This window comes from Bos taurus, chromosome 4 (assembly GCF_002263795.3).
Source record: "Bos taurus isolate L1 Dominette 01449 registration number 42190680 breed Hereford chromosome 4, ARS-UCD2.0, whole genome shotgun sequence".
NCBI classification, from domain to species: domain Eukaryota; kingdom Metazoa; phylum Chordata; class Mammalia; order Artiodactyla; family Bovidae; genus Bos; species Bos taurus.
Genome location: NC_037331.1, coordinates 104,273,455 through 104,294,289, shown reverse-complemented (window position 1 = coordinate 104,294,289; position 20,835 = coordinate 104,273,455). Strand labels below are relative to the sequence as shown.

Below are 20,835 nucleotides of genomic sequence, written 5' to 3'. Positions count from 1 at the left end.
AGGAAACTGAGGTACAGAGAAGTTACATAACTTGCCTAAAGCCACACAGCTAGTAAACTTTAGCTTTAAGATTTGAACCCTGACAGTCTGATACCAGAGTCCAGGTCCTTAACCTCCTTACCGTTTCCTTTTCATGTTTGTTATTCAGTTGATAGAGAAGGAAGTGTTGAAAGAGAAAAAAATAATTATTGACTTCTCACATTTATTAAGCACTTACTCTGCTGGAGTTTCATACCTACTTATTCCAATACTTTAATCACCATTAGTACTTTTAAGAATAACCGTAAAGAGACTTTTAGAGAGTGCTTAAATACCAGAATTTATTTCATGTAATCCTCTAATAGCCCTATGAAATAGATGTTATTAGTACTGCCATTTTACAGATGAAGAAAGTAAAGCTTTAAAAGGTTAAGTAACTTGCCCAAAGTCATGTGGGTAATAAGTGGTAAAGCTGAGCTTGAAACCTAGATTGTCTGGCTCTAAAACGCTTGTGTCTAACCACAATGCAAACACTCTCCTATCTCTGTAACCCTATGGGGTAGGTATTATGGTGCTATCATTATGACTAAATCACACAAATGCTTATTCAGGATCTACTCACAAGATACCGACCACTGGCATTATTATCTATCAGTTGAAGATGGGAAAATGAAGCCACAGAGACTAAATGGATATGAGGCTGCCCTAGTGAAACTTCAGTCCAGTCACTGGGCAAGCTAACTGTAGGCAAGTTTGTGAAGTGAATGACTATTTCCTTTGGGGTTTCCAAACTCTCTTTCAAACTCTTTTCTCAAATCCTAGTAACTCTGATTCCCCATGTTGGAAAATAATATATTCTGTCCAAATTATTATGACTCAAGAACTCAGAGTGGGTTAGAGAGGATATAATGAAATATAAATGTGGAGTTCTAAGAACGCTAATGCTGTCAGTAGACAGTTTCAGTTAAACGAGAATTTCTAACATTCTGACGTGTGGCTAAGGACAAGAACTCCCGCCACCCAGGGCAGAATGGCGGAGAAACTAGAAACTTTGAGAAAATTTTTGGATTCAGAAATAAAGAAATATGGATAACATTCTCAGAGCAGACAACTCAGAGGGTCTGGTATAATGAGAACAAGCGTCCAAGTAGAGTTTAATTTATGGAATTTCTGTTGACCAAGTCCAGGGATACATACTAAGGTTCAGGTAACTCCGAGAAAGGCAGGGTCAATCTTAAATTGAGAGGAAAGATTAATAGCAAGCACCATGTGGTTCCCATATTATTGTTGTTGTTCAGTCACTCAGTTGCATCCGACTCTTTGTGGACACAAAGAAATATGGAAAACAGTCCTATGGACTGCAGCACACCAGGCTTCCCTGTCCTTTACTATCTCCTGGAGTTTGCTCAAACTCATATTCATCAAGTCAGTGATGCCATCCAGCCATCTCGTATTCTGTCGTCCCCTTCTCGTCCTGCCTTCAATCTTTCCCAGTATCAGGATCTTTTCCAGTGAGTCAGCTCTTCACATCAGGTGCCAAAGTATTGAAGCTTCAGCATCAGTCCTTCCAATGAATATTCAGGACTGATTTTCTTTAGGATTGACTGCTTCGATCACCTTGCTGTCCAAGGGACTCTCAAAAGTCTTCCCCAACACCACAGTTTGAAAGCACCAATTCTTTGGGGCTCAACCTTCTTTATGGTCCAACTCTCACATCCATACACGACTACTGGAAAAACCATAGCTTTGATTATAAAGATCTTTGTTGGCAAAGTGATGTCTTTGCTTTATAATATAGTATCTCGATTTGTCACAACTTTTCTTCCAAAGAGCAAGCGTCTTTTAATTTCATGGCTGCACTCACTATCTGCAGTAATTTTGGATCCCAAGAAAGTAAAATCTGTCACTGTTTCCCTACCTATTTGACATGAAGTAATGGGACCGGATGCCATGATCTTTATTTTTGGAATGTTGAGGTTTAAGCCAGCTTTTTCACTCTCTTCTTTCACCTTTATCAAGAGGCTCGTTAGTTCCTCTTTGCTTTCTGCCATAATTAATTTTCATAATGGCCTTGCCAAGTACCCATCGCCAACCTGTTTTATTGATGATGAAAACAGCTAAAAGAGTATCTAGATCTTTTCAGTGGGGTACACAGGATTCAGACCTATTTCTGATTCCAAAACCTTTTTTTAAAAACCATGCTGCCCTTTGGAGCAGATAAAGGGCACGCCTCTTCCAGGATCACAAAATCTACCCCAGGGGTGGGATACAAAGGTGAACTACCAAAAGCCAGAGAAGGAGTGGATCAATGCAGCAGAAACTGGGCCAAGCTAACACAAGAGTGTGAGCCTGTACTTTACGCAACGCATCATGCCCCTCAAACAAAATCCCTTCCAAGCTGCCTGTGGGCTATGCCAGTTTGTGCTGATTTCCCAAACAAGTGGCCTAAATGATAAGATTCCTGGTCATTAATGGAAATGTGTTTTCCAATGACCTCTAAGATGACATCTTTGGACCCTTCTTCTCTCATACTGACAGGTGTGACTTTTTGCTCTACCAGAGTTGTAACCGTTCCAGGATTTGAGTTTAGGTTTCAGAGTAAGAAGGCCATGTGACCCCAGATTTGCATACTCATGAGTCCTCAGGCCAAATTACCATGATAATGTTACTGCTTATTAGCACCTCATTACAAAGTCCTCAACAGGCTGATTTTATTTTAAATAAGCAAAAAAGATTCCCAATCTTTTAGACATGCATGCTGAAATATAAGCATATGAAATCATATGCCATCCATGATTTACTTCAAAATAATATTAGAGGAGGGGGAGGTGGGTACACAGGGTTCATTATATCGCTCTCTCTGCATGTGTATATGTTTGAAATTGTCTATTAAAAATTTTTAATATATTCTTGCCTAAGTTTTTGTTTACAATATCCCATCAGTCTGCTAAGCACGTCAGTTCCTCTTTCTGAAACTGCAAGTCCCAGCTTCTCTGTGATTCTTTCTCTAGCCACTCTGGCCCATGGGGTTCTCATCCTCCTCAGAAGTCATCATTTCTTCAACTGCATATAGTAAGAAAGAAGACAGTTTAAAATCAATATGCTAAACTTCCACATTATAAGTAAATAAAAAAAACCAAACCAACAAATTCGACCCAAATAGAATAGAAAGAAGATAACAAAAACAGAAGGAACCAGTAAAATAGAAAACAAACACACGCAGGAAGATTATCTAAGCTAAAGGTTGGTTCTTTGAAAATTAATAACCCATAGCCTACTGTGGCAACAAATGTTTAAAGTTAGGCTATATGGACCACTTTCTAGAACACATACAACTTATCAAAGTTGACATAAAGAGAGTCCTGTTTCAGATGACCAGTGAGTAGAATTTCAAAAAAAATAACACAAGAATAATGATTATCCAAAAAAAAACTGTAATTCAAAATTTTTACACAAAGAGAACGCAAGCCTAGATGACTCTACCAGCAAATTCTACTAAACATCTGTGGAAAAAATAATGTCGATCTCAAAACTATACCAGGGAATAGAAAAAGAGGAGAAATTTATGAACTAGCATAACCTTGATACCAAAACCGAATACATTTTTTAAAAAGTAAAATTATAGGTTAATAATACTTATCAGTATACATGTAAAATCCCTAAACAGTTTATTTGCAAATGAAGACAAAAATATATGAAATAACAGTAAATATATCACAGTCAAGTTCGGTTTATTCCAGGAAAAAAAATTAAATCAATCACTATAATTTACTGCATTATAGGAAAAAGAATTTTTAAAAAAATATATGATCACATCAATAAATATAGAAAAGTATTTGATAGATTTCAACATAGATTCATAATTTAGAAAAGACTCTTAGCAAAGCAGAAATAAAAGCAAAAAGCCATCATCTGATACATAATGTCTACAGTAAACTGCAGCAGGTATTATATTTAATGGGAAAAAAAACTGCAAACTTCCTCTTTGAAATCAGGTACAAAATGAGATTCCCATTAACATCACTTCTATTTAACATTTTATTAGCATCCCTAGACTCTGAAGAAAGACTATAAAAAAATAATAATACAAGGATAGGAAAAAAAGAAATTAAAGATATGTGCGCTGTTAAGGGGGATTCCCAGGTGGTGCTAGATGTAAAGAACCTGCCTGCCAATGCAGGAAATGTAAGAACCGCGGGTCAGGAACCCAGATCCCTGGGTCAGGAAGATCCCCTGGAGGAGGGCATGGCAACCCACTCCAGTATTCTTGCCCAGAAATTCCCACGGAAAGAGAAGCCTGGCGGGCTGAAGCAACTTAGCATAATTCGGCATGGACTGTTAAGGAAACTAACAAGGGGTGGTAAACCACCCCAATCACCAGAACAGCAAGCTGTCACTGCCCATAGGCCTGCAGAGCCCAGAGGAGGGAAGCAGTTAACAAGCTCAGCGTGAACTGCAGCTGCAGGGGAGGGCTGCCCAAGGGCTCTGGGGAAAAGAGCCACCCAAGCTGGAGGGACTCAAGGGAATAAATACCCTACCACCCTCTAATCGCTTGCTGGTGCCTCCTAATACCTGGGTCCAAAGAAATACAGTCTTAGGAGGTCAGCTCCTAAGGCACAGAGCAGGGTAGAGAAGAGTGGAGAGTACATACGGAGGTGCAAGCAGGAATGTCCAGCACATGGTCTTTGAGGCAGCAGTGGGACACTCGGGCAAAAATCACCCCCCTCCCCATCCTTAAAGATGTGAGACTGGAACTCAAAGACAGCTCCAGCAGGACACACTTCCTGCTCTCAGAGAAGTTAAACTGCAGCTAGAGAAGGGGAGGCCGAAAGACTTCAATACACAATTGGTTAAATGATGTGGGTCAGGTTATAAGTACCATATGGCTGTAGAGGGGAGGGATATCAGTAAGAACCAAAACAGTCAGGATGCATATACACACAACCACGTATGAAATAGATCACTAACAAGGACCTCCTGTATCGTACAGGCAACCCTTCTCAAACTCTGTAATCACCTATATGGGAAAGAATCTAAAAAAGAGTGGATAGATTCACTTTGCTGAATACCTGAAACTAACCCAGCATTTAAAATCAACTATACTCCAATAAAAATGTTTAAAAAAGAAAAAGCAGTCAGGATGAATTCAAGTCAGACATGGAAGTAACCTGACCCTTCAGGATAGATGGCTTGGTTAAATAGAAGGCAGAGGACAGGACATTCCAGGAAACAGGAACACCAATATAATTATTATTATAATTCATTTACTATTAGCATTTGAAAGTGAAAGTAAAGCTCAGTCGTGTTCAAATCTTTGAGAACCCAAGGAATTTTCTAAGCCAGAATACTGGAGTGGGTACCCTTTTTTCCCTTCTCCAGGGGATCTTCCCAACCCAGGGATTGAACCCACAATCTCCCGCATTGCAGGCAGATTCTTTACCAACTGAGCTATCGTTTACAATGAGCTAATTATGTATCAGGCACTGCTCTAAGTGCTTTATAATATTACATTTAATACTCAGAACAATCCTATGAAACAGGCACCAGCATCAGTCTGATTTGACAGAGGAAGAAATTAAGGCACAGAGAGGTTAAAAATTTCCCAAAGTTTAGGCACAGAGAGGTTAAGTACCTTGCCTGAGGCTGCACAGCTAGTATATGGTTCAGCCACAAGCTGAATCCAGGAAGTCCAGCTTCACAGCCTATACTCTTAACCACTCTGCTACCTCACTCTGTGAGAAACACAGTAACAGGCTTGGGAGTGAGATTATTTCGGAAGAGTAAAGCAAGTCTGCTAAAGCTATGTGGCATCTGCCCTGTTTTAGACGGACGGGATTGAAAACCCACTTCAATGATGATTGAAAACCCACTTTAAAGATGATGATGGTGGTGGAGGTGGTGATGATGATGTGATGATGGTACTTACATGCTGCTGCTGCTGATATAATGACAATGACGATGATGATGATGGTTTCTAGAATTCCTGGGAGCAGACAGAAATCAAGATTCCCTGTGAAGGGATGAGTTAATTACCCCATTAGTAAAGTTCTAAGAAAAAATTAGGGAAAAGTACTGAACCAGCGAATAGTGGGAAGAATCAACGATGGGCTGATTATACACTGTTTTATTAAGAGAAACTGGCTAGGGATCCAGAAAGAGAAGCAATTCAATTAATAACATTAGAAATAGCTAAAGAAAAAAAAAAGAAATAGCTAGAGAAGAACACTTTTTCAGTCAGATTGGTTTCAAGAATATCTTCTTCATTTACACACACACATTCCTTCACATTTCTCTGTTTGGACGATCATAAATAAGACTGTTTATAAACATTTGAGTATAAGTCTTTGTGTAAACATATTTTTTAATTTCTCTTCGGTGGAAATCTGGGGGAATTCTGGTAAGGATATATTTAACACTATAATAAGCTGCCATATTATATTCCAGAGTAGCTATACCATTTTCCGATTCCGCTAGCTCCACATCCATATCAACATTCTTATTCTCTGTTTTTAATTTGAGCCTTTCTAGTCAATATGTTGCCTTTAATTCACATTCCCCTGATGTTAAACATCTTTTCACGTGCTCATTTGTCATCTGTATATCTTCTTTGGCGAAGAGTCTGTTCACATCTTTTGCTCATTTTTTTAATTGGGTTGTTTATCTTCTTACATTTTAGTTGTAGGAGTTCTTCCTATTTTCTGACTAGACACAAGTCTTTTATCAGGTATAATTTTTGCAAATAGTTTCTTCCAGTTGTGGCTTATCTCTTCATATTCTTAAAAGTATATTTCAAAAATCAGAAGTTTTACATTTCTGATGAAGCATAATTTATCAACTTTTTATTTTATGGCTCGCATTTTCCATGTTCGATCCAGGAAGACTTCGCCTAGTCTAACATCACAGTAGGCTTCTTGTATGTTTTCTCAAAGAAAGTTCATAGTTTTGGTTCTTATATTTAGATCTACAACACATTTAGAGTTGATTTTTGTACAAAGAAATACCAGGTCTCTGGATTATACAAACAGACCATTTACTACTCAGAGAGCATCTTAGCACCAGTTGTGATACCCAGTTCCCCACAGAACAACAACAACGAGGGCCTGACATGACGCTGAAGACGCAGCAGCGCTGAAACCAAAGGTGAAGACCGCAAAACTACGAGACTCGGAGTTTACAAAGGGACTGATGGCAATCTCTTCTCCAGAGGACGGGAGAGACTTTCACTCTGGAATTTAAACAAATCATCTCTGGGTAAGTGGTGATGAGTTTCCTTTTGTTTTTCCTCTTGTATCTCCCAGATTTCACCCACGGGTGACCCAAGGGAGGAACTTGGGTCTGGTAGCAAATAAACTCCAAGAGAAACACTGCCTTACTGTCTCGAGGACCAGGAAAAGGAGAACCTGAGAGCCAGCTTTACCACAAGATTAGGCCCAGTCCTGGGGCTGTAGGACAGTGGCGGTGGAGTAAGCATCCGAAACCTCCATAACTTATCATTCTAAACAGAGGACGTGGGGAAAGGGACTGCAGAGGAACCCCTACCATTTTTTTCTGTCTTTGTTTTTTCTCCCTATTCGGCCCCATGGGTGGCCCCATCACGCAACGCAGGTGACTAAACTCCTAACAGAAACCTGTCTTTACAGCCAGAGGATGAAGAAAAGGGGCCTCTGGGACTCAGAGAGTGTGAGGGAAATCTTAGAGAGCAGAAAGATACACAAAGGGATCCCTAATTCTCTACATGCATAGACTCACCCATGACTAGGCTTACTCCCTAATCTGCACATGCTTAGAACTGACCCAAAGCAGCATTGTAAGGGCTTTGAAAACTGAACTGACATAGAAGGCAACACACAACTTACAATCCAAATATAACCAAGCTGATTGTATACCAAAACAAACAAAAATCAACATTCTCCAGAGAATTTTAACAGGGCTGAGAGACTCACCACCTAATACTCAAAATACAAGTTATAATCCAAAGTTATTCAGCATACAAAGAACCAGGGAATTATGATCAATTTGTAAGGAAAAGAAAATTAGGATATGCCAACCCCAAGACAACCTAGATATTGAAACTATCAAAGACTTTAGTCATCATATCCATGCTTCATGAAGATAAACCTTCCTTAAATGAATAGAAACAGAATTTTTTTGCAAAGTAATAGATTCAACAGCAAAGACTCAAATAGAAATTTTAGGACTGAAAATAAACATTTTGTATGAAATAAAAATGATGCACAGCTTGATAAAAGAACAGAGGCAATGAGAATGGAAAGGGCCAGTGAAACTAAAGATTAGACTGAAAATAGATAACAGCAGTTATTCAACCTAAAAGTGGGGGAAATAAACAGAGCATTATCAAATAATCTAACATTTGAGTCACTGGAGTCCTAGAAGGACAGGAGAAGTAAATTAATACAAAAAGAATTTTTGAAAAAATAATGGCCAAAAGTTCCCTAATATAATGAAGTCATAAATGTACAGATGTCAATTTTTAAGTTTTAAGAAAAAAAAATTTGGTATTCAGAAGTTTGATTTATGAATCTGGCATGATTTTTATTCTTGTCCCAAAAATATAAACTTCCGAAAATCAAAGTTTTTTTTTCTTAAATCTTAAAAACTGACACATTACATACATGGGAACAAGTATTTGACCAACTGCTGATTTCTCCTCAGCAGCCATGAAGACCAGAAGACACTAGAACAATATTTTTGAGAGCTGAAAGAAAACAACTCTCAACCCAGAATTCTATATCCAGTGAAGATACCTTTAAGGAATGACAGTGAAATAAAGACATTCTCACACGAACCAAACATAAAAGAATTTGGCACAAGCAGATCCACTCTTTAAAAAGTGACAAAAGAAGTTTTTCGGGCTGAAAGGAAATTATACCAGAGGGGCACTTGGACCATCAGGAAAGAAGGAAGAACAACAAAGATGGTAAATATCTAGGTAAATATAATAGACTCTTTGTCTTCTTTAATTTATTTAAAATATGTATAACTACTGAGAACAAAAATTACTAGTATTCTCCAAATTTCAACAAATGTACATGTAATACTTCAGACAACTACAACTTAAAGAGTGTAGGATAGATGGATAAATATGCTTTTAGGCTTGAGATAAAGGGCTGGAAGCCCAGAAAATAGAGGGCCTTGGATGCAGAGATCCTTTGGTAATGGGTTTTCACATGATACCAACATGCTACTAAATCCTTTTGCAAACTGTTGATGTTCTTAAATGTACTGATGTAGGGGAAAGTGCACTTAAATTATTCTGATAAAGAGATAATATTTTCCTATATTTCTAAGCTTTATTTTTCCCTTAGTCGTCACCTTCTTTGTCTGAAATGATATACAACAGCCGTACAAGGACTGGGTGATAGAAACACCAAAGAAGGGTGAAGTCACTAGTAGCAGTTAGCGCCACAGGGAGAAGGTGATGGCGCCCCGCTCCAGTACTCCTGCCTGGAGGATCCTAGGGACAGGGGAGCCCGGTGGGCTGCAGTCCATGGGAGAAGGCGATGGCGCCCCGCTCCAGTACTCCTGCCTGGAGGATCCTAGGGACAGGGGAGCCCGGTGGGCTGCAGTCCATGGGAGAAGGCGATGGCGCCCCACTCCAGTACTCCTGCCTGGAGAACCCCAGGGACGGGGGAGCCCGGTGGGCTGCAGTCCATGGGGTCGCACAGAGTCGGACATGACTGAGAGGCTTAGCAGCAGCAGCAGCAGTTAGTGCCACCAGAAGAGAGCTGCTTTTTCCTGTATCTCCATATCCGGGAATATATATAAATATTTATATTTATATCCAAAATATATATAAATATCCTACATAAATACCCACGTACTTATAAAAATGAGACAATTACCCAGATAAGTGACAGGTATAACTCTTTTTCTGCAATGAGTTCTCACAAAAAGAGATATAAGAAAGAAATTGTAATTAATAAAGGAAACTGTAATTAATAAAAGAAACTGTAATTGATAAAAAGAAACTGTAATGAATCCTAGACTACCACCTTAATTCTCCAGTTAGCACTTTTGGAAACAGCCTTAGAAACTGTTAGCATAAAAAAATAAAATACAAATGATCTTCGAACTTTTGCTTATAACCCACCTAAGAGAAAGCATGTGCTCTCTTGCACATTTTAAGTTGACATCTAAAATTTTTCATCATAAATTTAAAGAATGGCAAAGTGTATTGCCAACATGAAAATTTTAAAATAAAAGCATTACATCATCTTTTCAATGTCCAATGGAATAGTAATTTCATATCCATCATCATTTTGTTTATAAAATACACAAATATGACCTCTTTGATAGTAGAAAAGTTTATACCATTTCTTTTTCTCCTTGAAGTTACATTCTACTTACCTCATGAAATGTCACCTTATCCTAATATATTTTTATACTTAAAAGACATTTCTTGATCATCTATTCTATTTCTTTGCAATAAAATATTTGTAAATTAAATTTTAATTTTTTTAAACTTCTGTGACTCAAATTCTCTGTTAAAAATAGTTTTCCCTTTGGGTTGGTTTACGGTTACAATGTTTTGAAATACAAGCGATCAAAACAAATTAAACATATCATGAATTTTGGAGAGTGCTTATGTTGTTGTTCAGTCACTCAGTCATGTCCGACTCTTTGCAACCCCATGGACTACAGGACACCAGGCTTCCCTGTCCTTCACCCTCCCCCCGAGTTTGCTCAAACCCATGTCCATCGAGTTAGTGATGCCATCCAATCATCTCATCCTCTGTCATCCCCTTCTCCTCCTGCCCTCAATCTTTCCCAGCATCAGGGTCTTTTCCAATGAGCTGGCTCTTCGCATCAGGGGCCAAAGTATTGAAGCTTCAGCTTCAGCATCAGTCCTTCCAATGAATATTCAGGGTTGATTTCCTTTAGGATTAATCGGTTTGATCTCCTTGCTGTCCAAGGTGAATGCTTATAAACAAAAAAAATTTAACACGTCTCTTGACAGAAGTTTTCTCCATTGATTTAATATATTCATGTACAACTATTACTTATTATTGAATGAGACAGCATCAATTCTACTTTTACTTGTATTGACATAAGTACTGAGAAACTTTCACAGGAACAAGTAGATGGGAATCGAAAAAGCTAGGTCATAGCAATATGACCCAAGTCCTTAAATTCATCCCAAGTTAGAGGCAAAAGATTACATAGAAATCCATCATAAAAATTATTTGTGATGATCTATCAACTGACAGTTGTGGATGTGACTGATGATAGAAGCAAGGTCTGATGCTGTAAAGAGCAATATTGCATAGGAACCTGGAATGTTAGGTCCATGAATCAAGAAGTGGTCAAACAGGAGACGGCAAGAGTGAACGTCGACATTCTAGGAATCAGCGAACTAAAATGGACTGGAATGGGTGAATTTAACTCAGATGACCATTATGTCTACTACTGTAGGCAGGAATCCCTTAGAAGAAATGGAATCGCCATCATGGTTAACAAAAGAGTTTGAAATGCAGTACTTGGATGCAATCTCAAAAACAACAGAATGATCTCTGTTTGTTTCCAAGGCAAACCATTCAATATCACAGTAATCCAAGTCTATGCCCCAACCAGTAACACTGAAGAAGCAGAAGTTGAACAGTTCTAAGGAGACCTACAAGACCTTTTAGAACTAACATCCAAAAAAGATGTCCTTTTCATTATAGGGGACTGGAATGCAAAAGTAGGAAGTCAAGAAACACCTGGGGTAACAGGCAAATTTGGCCTTGGAATACGGAATGAAGCACGGCAAAGGCTAATAGAGTTTTGCCAAGAGAATGCACTGGGTCATAGCAAACACCCTCTTCTAACAACACAAGAGAAGACTCTACACATGGACATCACCAGATAGCCAACACTAAAATCAGATTAATTATATTCTTTGCAGCCAAAGATGGAGAAGCTCTATACAGTCAGCAAAAACAAGACCGGAAGCTGACTGTGGCTCAGATCATGAACTCCTTATTGTCAAATTCAGACTGAAATTGAAGAAAGTAGGGAAAACCACTAGACCATTCAGGTATGACCTAAATCAAATCCCTTATGATTATATAGTGGAAGTGAGAAATAGATTTAAGGGACTAGATCTGATAGATAGAGTGCCTGATGAACTATGGACAGAGGTTCGTGACATTGTACAGGAGACAGGGATCAAGACCATCCCCATGGAAAAGAAATGCAAAAAAGTAAAATGGCTGTCTGGGGAGGCCTTACAAATGGCTGTGAAAAGAAGAGAAGTGAAAAGCAAAGGAGAAAAGGAAAGATATAAGCATCTGAATGCAGAGTTCCAAAGAATAGCAAGAAGAGGTAAGAAAGCCTTCCTTAGTGATCAATCCAAAGAAATAGAGGAAAACAACATAATGGGAAAGACTAGAGATCTCTTCAAGAAAATTAGAGATACCAAGGGAACATTTTATGAAAAGATGGGCTTGATAAAGGACAGAAATGGTATGGACCTAACAAAAGCAGAAGATGTTAAGAAGAGGTGGCAAGAATACACAGAAGAACTGTACAAAAAAGATTTTCACGACCCAGATAATCACAATGGTGTGATCACTCACCTAGAGCCAGACATCCTGGAATGTGAAGTCAAGTGGGCCTTAAAAGCATCACTATGAACAAAGCTAGTGGAGGTGATGGAATTCCAGTTGAGCTATTTCAAATCTTCAAAAATGATGTTGTCATTTAGTGCTGCACTAAATATGCCAGCAAATTTGGAAAACTCTGCAGTGGCCACAGGACTGGAAAAGGTCAGTTTTCATTCCAATCCCAAAGGAAGGCAATGCCAAAGAATGCTCAAACTACAGCACAGTTGCACTCATCTCACACACTAGTAAAGTAATGCTCAAAATTCTCCAAGCCAGGCTTCAGCAATACATGAATCGTGAACTTCCAGATGTTCAAGCTGGTTTTAGAAAAGGCAGAGGAACCAGAGATCAAATTGCCAACATCTGCTGGATCATTGAAAAAGCAAGAAAGTTCCAGAAAAACATCTATTTCTGCTTTATTGACTATGCCAAAGCCTTTGACTGTGTGGATCACAATAAACTGTGGAAAATTCTGAAAGAGATGGGAATACCAGACCACCTGACCTGCCTCTTGAGAAACCTATATGCAGGTCAGGAAGCAACAGTTAGAACTGGACAAGGAACAACAGACGGGTTCCAAATAGGAAAAGGAGTACGTCAAGGCTGTATATTGTCACCCTGCTTATTTAACTTCTATGCAGAGTACATCATGAGAAACGCTGGGCTGGAAGAAACACAAGCTGGAATCAAGATTGCTGGGAGAAATATCAATAACCTCAGATATGCAGATGACACCACCCTTATGGCAGAAAGTGAAGAGGAACTCAAAAGCCTCTTGATGAAAGTGAAAGTGGAGAGTGAAAAAGTTGGCTTAAAGCGCAACATTCAGAAAACGAAGATCATGGCATCTGGTCCCATCACTTCTTGGGAAATAGATGGGGAAACAGTGGAAACAGTGTCAGACTTTTTTTGGGTGGGTGGGGCTCCAAAATCACTGCAGATGGTGATTGCAGCCATGAAATTAAAAGACACTTACTCCTTGGAAGGAAAGTTATGACCAACCTAGATAGCATATTCAAAGCAGAGACATTACTTTGCCAACAAAGGTCCGTCTAGTCAAGGCCATGGTTTTTCCAGTGGTCATGTATGGATGCTAGAGTTCGACTGTGAAGAAAGCTGAGCACCAAAGAATTGATGCTTTTGAACTGTGGTATTGGAGAAGACTCTTGAGAGTCCCCTGGACTGCTAGGAGATTCAACCAGTCCATTCTAAAGGAGATCAGTCCTGGGTGTTCTTTGGAAGGACTTATGCTAAAGCTGAAACTCCAATACTTTGGCCACCTCATGAGAAGAGTTGACTCATTGGAAAAGACTCTGATGCTGGGAGGGATTGGGGGCAGGAGGAGAAGGGGACAATGAGGATGAGATGGCTGGATGGCATCACCGACTCGATGGACATGAGTTTTGATGAACTCTGGGAGTTGGTGATGGACAGGGAGGCCTGGCGTGCTGCAGTTAATGGGGTCGCAAAGAGTCAGACACGACTGAGCGACTGAACTGAACTGAACTGATCAACTGACAACTTCAATAGTTTCTCAAATTTTTCTGAAAACAAATAATTGTTTTCAATCTGATTTTTAGAAGAATATATTGACCTGGAGCCACTACTGTCTGCTGCTAAGATTCCTACTACAGATGCTAATATAAGGAAAAACATAAAATTTCTGCAACTCAAAATAACATATCTAGTAAACAGTGGAGAGGCCGTTACCCTCCAAAACAGAATCTAAAATCTGAGTTAAAAGAAAAAGAACTTATTATCCAGGCATCGTTGCTATTCACTTTCACAATGTCTGGGAAATAAATCAAAAAAGCAATACTAAGATTTACCAAATCCATATTTCTTTTGTTCTCATTTAGAAGTATCTTGCCTTACCTGAAATAACCTTTAAAGGATTAGCAAAATGGAAACATTATTAATTTAATGCAAAATATTTTTTATAAAACACTTTCATTACATCATGTACTCTATATATTTTCGCTGAACCCTGGAGGGGCTGCAGATATAATTTATTCAATTTGGAGAAAATGTGCTATTGACCACATAATCTAATTAAAAAAGTCAATCTTCATTTTCAAACCAATCATCTAAATGAAATTCACTTTGAGAAAAAGTGTGACAATTTTCAATTCCAATAAATGTGTTAGTATGTGTATTTGATGCAAATTTTCTAAAAACTGGGAAATAGATTATAAAGTATATCTCATAAGTTCAATTATTAAAACCAATCAAGACTAAAATGATATATTAATAAGAACTAATAGAGTTAGTTTATACATTTTATAATGTTATAAAACTAGGAATAAAAATGTATGTGCATTTTGTCATCACTTAATTCACAGTTCAGTTCAGTTCAGTCGCTCAGTCGTGTCCAGCTCTTTGCAACCCCATGAACCGCAGCACTCCAAGCCTCCCTGTCCATCACCAACTCCTGGAGTTTACCCAAACTCATGTCCACTGAGTCAGTGATGCCATCCAATCATCTCATCCTCTGTCGTTCCCTTCTCCTCCTGCCCTCAATCTTTCCCAGAATCAGGGTCTTTTCAGGTGAGTCAGCTCTTCACATCAGATGGCCAAAGTATTGGAGTTTCAGCTTCAGCATCAGTCCTTCCAATGAACACCCAGGACTGATCTCCTTTAGGATGGACTGGTTGGATCTCCTTGCTATCCAAGGGAATCTCAAGAGCCTTTTCCAATACCACAGTCCAAAAGCATCAATTCTTCGGCGCTCAGCTTTCTTCATAGTCCAACTCTCACATCCATACATGACTACCGGAAAAACCACAGCTTTGACCAGACAGACCTTTGTTGACAAAGTAATGTCTCTGCTTTTTAATATGCTAATTCACAGTAGTAAAACAAAATAAATACTATTTATGAATTAGAATTTTTTTTTTAATCACAGTACCCTTTAATAAGTATGTCCATGTGTATACTGAAATTTGGTTTTCAACTTTCAGGAATAACTAAGTAAAAACCACATAAAATTTCTGTAATACTCTAAGCAGTTTTTTTTAATAATAATAAAAATTTTCCCTTATATTTAATGAAGAATAGAAGTACATGCTGTCAAAAACAAATCAGTCTAGCAGCTAGCACACAATTTTATTGTTAATAAGAGGCAGAAATTATTAAACAGGGATGTATTTATGTACTTCATGACAGAATTTGATAAAATAAGTGTATCAGACAGGATGGGCTATGTTATGCTGCCGTAACAAAAAACAAAGTTGTATGACCTCAAACAACAAAGGCTTCTTTCTAACCTAAGCCAGGTGCACCTTGTGGCTGGCAGAACAGGATCTGTTCCTCATAATCACAACTCTCAAGGCTGACAAAGCAATGATCCTCTGTACCAGAGGGAAAGGAGAGCTCCAGAGAGTTTCATATGGGTAAAGGCAACACTTCACTTCTGTTTATAACCCATTGGCCATAGGCAGTCACATGGCCTTCCCCAACTCCAAGAACTGGCATGAAATGAACTACAGTCTTATGCCTGGAAAGAGACGGAACAGGAAGTATTTGGTGATCTGTGATTTTCGCGATATGTTTTAAATTTCATTGAACACCACATGCCAAATCTAAAATAAAATTAAGGCACTGATGGGTGTACACAAAATGATTTTAGGTGGTACCAAAAATGGTCATCAAAAAAATAAGCAAATAAAATTATGCATGATGTTTTTGCAGATTATTCCATGTAATGGGGAAAAAATATGAAGGTCTTTTAAAATAATTCATTTTATATTTAAAAGAGGGCTTCCCTGATAGCTCAGTTGGTAAAAAAAATCTGTCTGCAATGCAGGAGACCTGGGTCTGGAAGATCAGCTGTAGAAGGGATAGGCTACCCACTCCAGTATTCTTGGGTTTCCCTTGTGGCTCAGCTGGTAAAAAGTCCACCTGCAATGCAGGAGACCTGGGTTCAATCCTTGGGTAAAGAATCAGTGTCACTAACCTTCACTCCTTCAGTTGTTCAAAGTCACTTTCCTTTCCAGATAACAATACATCCTACAGATAAGCATTGAGACTAGCTGAAAAAAATTTTTTGCTTATGTTTACATGCGTGAAAAAAAATTAGGGTTCAATATTTTCTTCAATGCCAGTTTTGCTCTGCTCTCGCCAGATTCTCCTTCAATAACAATACACTTCTTAACCACAGAAGATAAAAGAGATGTGATGATTAAAGGAAAATTACTATCCCTCCCAGCATTCACACTTACACAGTCTATCTGATTTCAGAAAGTCACAATGAATATCCAATTACCATATCTAAGCATTTACTTCACCCTTATCTGGAATATATGTAAGATGGGAAAAGACGGAAGCCTAAGAAAGATTTACGTTGTCTTGACTGATCATTAAAGAAAGATTCTCCCAAAGGGAACCCTTCTACACTGTTGGTAGGAATGGTATAGCCACTATGGAGAACAGTATGCTGCTGCTGCTAAGTCGCTTCAGTCGTTTCTGACTCTGTGCAACCCCATAGACGGCAGCCCACCAGGCTCCACCGCCCCTGGGATTCTCCAGGCAAGAACACTGGAGTGGGTTGCCATTTCCTTCTCCAATGCATGAAAGTGAAAAGGGAACGTGAAGTCGCTCAGTCGTGTCTGACTCTTCGAGACCCCATGGACTGCAGCCTACCAGGCTCCTCCGTCCATGGGATTTTCCAGGCAAGAATACTGGAGTGGGGTGCCATTGCCTTCTCCCTGGAGAACAGTATGGAAGTCCCTTAAAAAAATTAAAAATAGAACTGCCATATGACCCTGCAATCCCACTCCTGGCAATATATCCAGAGAAAAACATAATCTAAAAGAATACATGTACCCCCAATGCTCACTGAAGCACTGTCTGCATAGCCAAGACATGGAAGCAACCTAAAAGCCCATCAACAGGGGAACAGAAAAAGATGTTGCACATATACACAATGGAATATTACTCGCCCATTAAAAAGAATGAAATAATGTCATACGCAGCAACAAGGATGGACCTAGAGAGTGTCATTCTTGTCTTCACTGTCAGTGTCTTCACTGAGTGAAGTAAGTCAGACAAAGAAGAAGAAATATCGTATGATATCCCTTATATGTGGAACCTAAAAAGAAATTATACAAAGGAACTTAACTTACAAAATAGAAAGAGACTCATAGACTTAGAAAATGAACTCATGGTTGCCGGGGGGAAAGGGATAGTTAGGGAGTTTGGGAAGGTCATGTACACACTGTAATGTTCAAAATGGATAACCAGCAAGGACCTATTGTATAGCACATGGACTCAATGTTATATGCCAGCATGGATGGGAAGGGGAGTTTGGGGGAGAATGGATACATGTATATGGATGGCTGAGTTCCTTCACTGTTCAGCTGAAACTTCCACAAAACATTGTTAATAAGTTATACCTCAATACAAAACTAAAAGTTTTTAATAAATACAGGTAATGATCAGGGGGAAAAAGAAGCTTCTCCCAAAACATCTTGAATATCTTTGCTTGTCATACTGGAGGGTTTTACACCCTCGGTGAGGAATGCATCTTTCTTTTGTTAATTGAGAAAAGAACTATTATAAATGTAGAAATAAGATAAAAGAACCTACCCAACACTGGGAAGAACACTTATAGAAATAAGGCTCTGTAAATTAACTTATACTTGAGGGAGTAGGGATCCACCTACCCCGTGGACTATTCCACACAATAAGAACTTCAATTGATGTGAACTCTAATTCCGGCTGCAACTTGCCATAGAGTGTGATGAATAGTGAATTTGCCTACAGCAGATGCCTACTACAAGCCTAGAGTAAGCAGTATATTTATATCATGATCCAATACACATATACATATTGTTTCATGAAACAATGATTACCCTTACTACATGCAACCCACTCTGATATTTCCTATTCCAACATCTTTTAATGCTGCTCATGACCCACTAAATTGATTTCACAACCAACTAATGATTCATAATCCATAATTTTAAAACACTCGGTGTTAGAAAAGAGAAATATATAAGGCAATTTCTACCTATAACAAGTGTCTTTAAGGAAGCTTTAGCTTGGAGGTACAAGTTGGTGAGCAAAGGTCTGGAAGTTAATGTCCACAGGAGGTTAAATTTTATTGTGTTCCATTAGTTTGCCCACCATAATATTTAAATTTCCCCATTGATCAGTAACAGTTTCTACAGGTCAGTATCATAGACTTGCTGTTTCTAACTCTGTGGTAGACAGGAAAATGTCCCCCCGAGGTGCCAGTCCTAATCCCTGGAAGGTGTGAATCCCACTATATATGGGAAAGGGGCCCTTGCAGATGTGAATAAATTAAGAATCTTGAGATGGGGTGATAATCCTGGGTTATCAAGTGGGCCCTAAATGCAATTACACATATCCCTCCAAGAGGAAGGCCGCAGGAGATCTGATACACATCAAGAAGAAGGTGATGTAAAGAGGAAGCAGAGAGCTATTTGAAGATTCTGGCCTTGAAGACTGGAATGATGTGGCCATAAGTCAATGAATGCCAGCAACCACCAGAAGCTGGAAGAGCCAAAGAAATGATTCTATTCCAGAGCCTCAGGAAGGAGCACAGCCTTGCCAACATCTTGGTTTTGGCTCAAGGATGCTGATTTTGGATTTCTGGTCTCCAGAACTGTGAGAGAATAAAGTTCTGGTGTTTGAAGCCACCAAGCTTGTGGTATTTTGTTACACTAGGCTCTAGAAAAGAGTATGATCCCTATGAAATTGACTTAATAGGAGTCATAGTGTAAAGTACCCCAGAGTACACAGCCACCTGTAAGCCTTATTATATTTTAAGAAAAAATTATGATAGCTGACAGATTCACAAAACATTCTGATAACACAACTAATAAATAGGCCAAAAAAGGGGGGAAATCGAAGACACACAAAACAGCCAACAAGATTTGTATTTGTTTATGGAAATACTCACATAATGGCTCTTGCCATGAGTCCATTGCAAATTTGGTTTTAAACTTTCTAACAGCCAATATTCAGGGGAAGCCAACAAGCCAAGACAAGGTGAAATTCCCACCCAGTATATTTTTTGGACTGAGTTATACATGCTATCGGAGAAGGCAATGGCACCTCACTCCAGTACTCTTGCCTGGAAAATCCCATGGATGGAGGAGCCTGGTAGGCTGCAGTCCATGGGGTCGCTGAGGGTCGGGCACGACTTGAGCGACTTCACTTTCACTTTTCACTTTCATGCACCGGAGAAGGAAATGGCGGCCCACTCCGGTGTTCTTGCCTGGAGAATCTCAGAGACGGGGGAGCCTGGTGGGCTGCTGTCTATGGGGTCACACAGAGTCGGACACGACTGCAGTGACTTAGCAGCAGCAGCATACACGCTACACCCATTACACCCTGTGACAACTTCTTAAGCCAGACCCAAGTTAACAAGGCTACTTGGTATCATAGGTTGATAACATGTCAAAACTTAACTTGATATAAACAAACTCTAAAGCACATATTGATAAGACGTCAAAACCTAAGTTAAGAATACAAAGTTCTGTAGAAGGGAAGAGGGTGTCTAGGTATATATTGCACGCTGCTGATTTGCATTTTCCCAGGGTACATTTTTAGAATATTTATGACAGGCCTTGAATAATACTCAGAAAATAAGTAGTGTTTTCAGTTGAACTATCAAACATTCAACAAATGCTTCAATTCAATGCCTGTGTGGCTTGCTAGAGAGCACATCTCTTACGGAGTGAAATACTGCCAAGAGGGTCTAGATAACCACTGAAGAGTCAGACAGATACTCTGTCTACTCTCTGAAGAAGCTTCCAGGGCAGTGGGGGGAAAGAGAGAGAGAGTGCTCCAAACAGCGCCCCTAACCCAGCAAAGTGGGAGGGGAATGGCACTCCTGGTGAGTCAGAAGATTCCTCAGCCCCTAAAGTCAAGCAATGCGCTTGGAGCACGTCAAGGCCTAAGCTGGATGAAAAGAGAAAGAAAACACACAGAAACAAAGCGGAAGGAGGAAAAGAAAAAACAAACGCATTTCATTCTCCCCGACAAGGAACACGTATAAACACTACTTCAGAGGTTGAGCGGTCCGCGCTAGAGCCATTTCCAACAAAATACAATTAGCGAACCCTGCAGGACAGTCCATGAAAACCAGGCCTCTCGCACCTGAAGCTGCATCACCGTCAGTCCTCCGCGCACCAGGAGGCGCTGTTCTCATTGCGCAGGCGTCAGGTACGACATTAAGAGTTCCGGGTCTTTCCCTAAGACTCCTCTCTAGCCACCACGCTTA

General features: G+C 39.4%; 1 long non-coding RNA gene across 1 annotated transcript; it reads right to left on the bottom strand.

Moving 5' to 3' along the window:
• Positions 1 to 57: 57 nt before the first annotated feature.
• Positions 58 to 20,819, bottom strand: LOC101907501 (uncharacterized). The gene is made up of 3 exons (XR_003034429.2): positions 20,712 to 20,819; positions 5,906 to 5,989; positions 58 to 3,042 (listed from the first exon to the last, which is right to left on the bottom strand). It is a non-coding gene; the product is annotated as an uncharacterized lncRNA (long non-coding RNA).
• Positions 20,820 to 20,835: the final 16 nt, after the last annotated feature.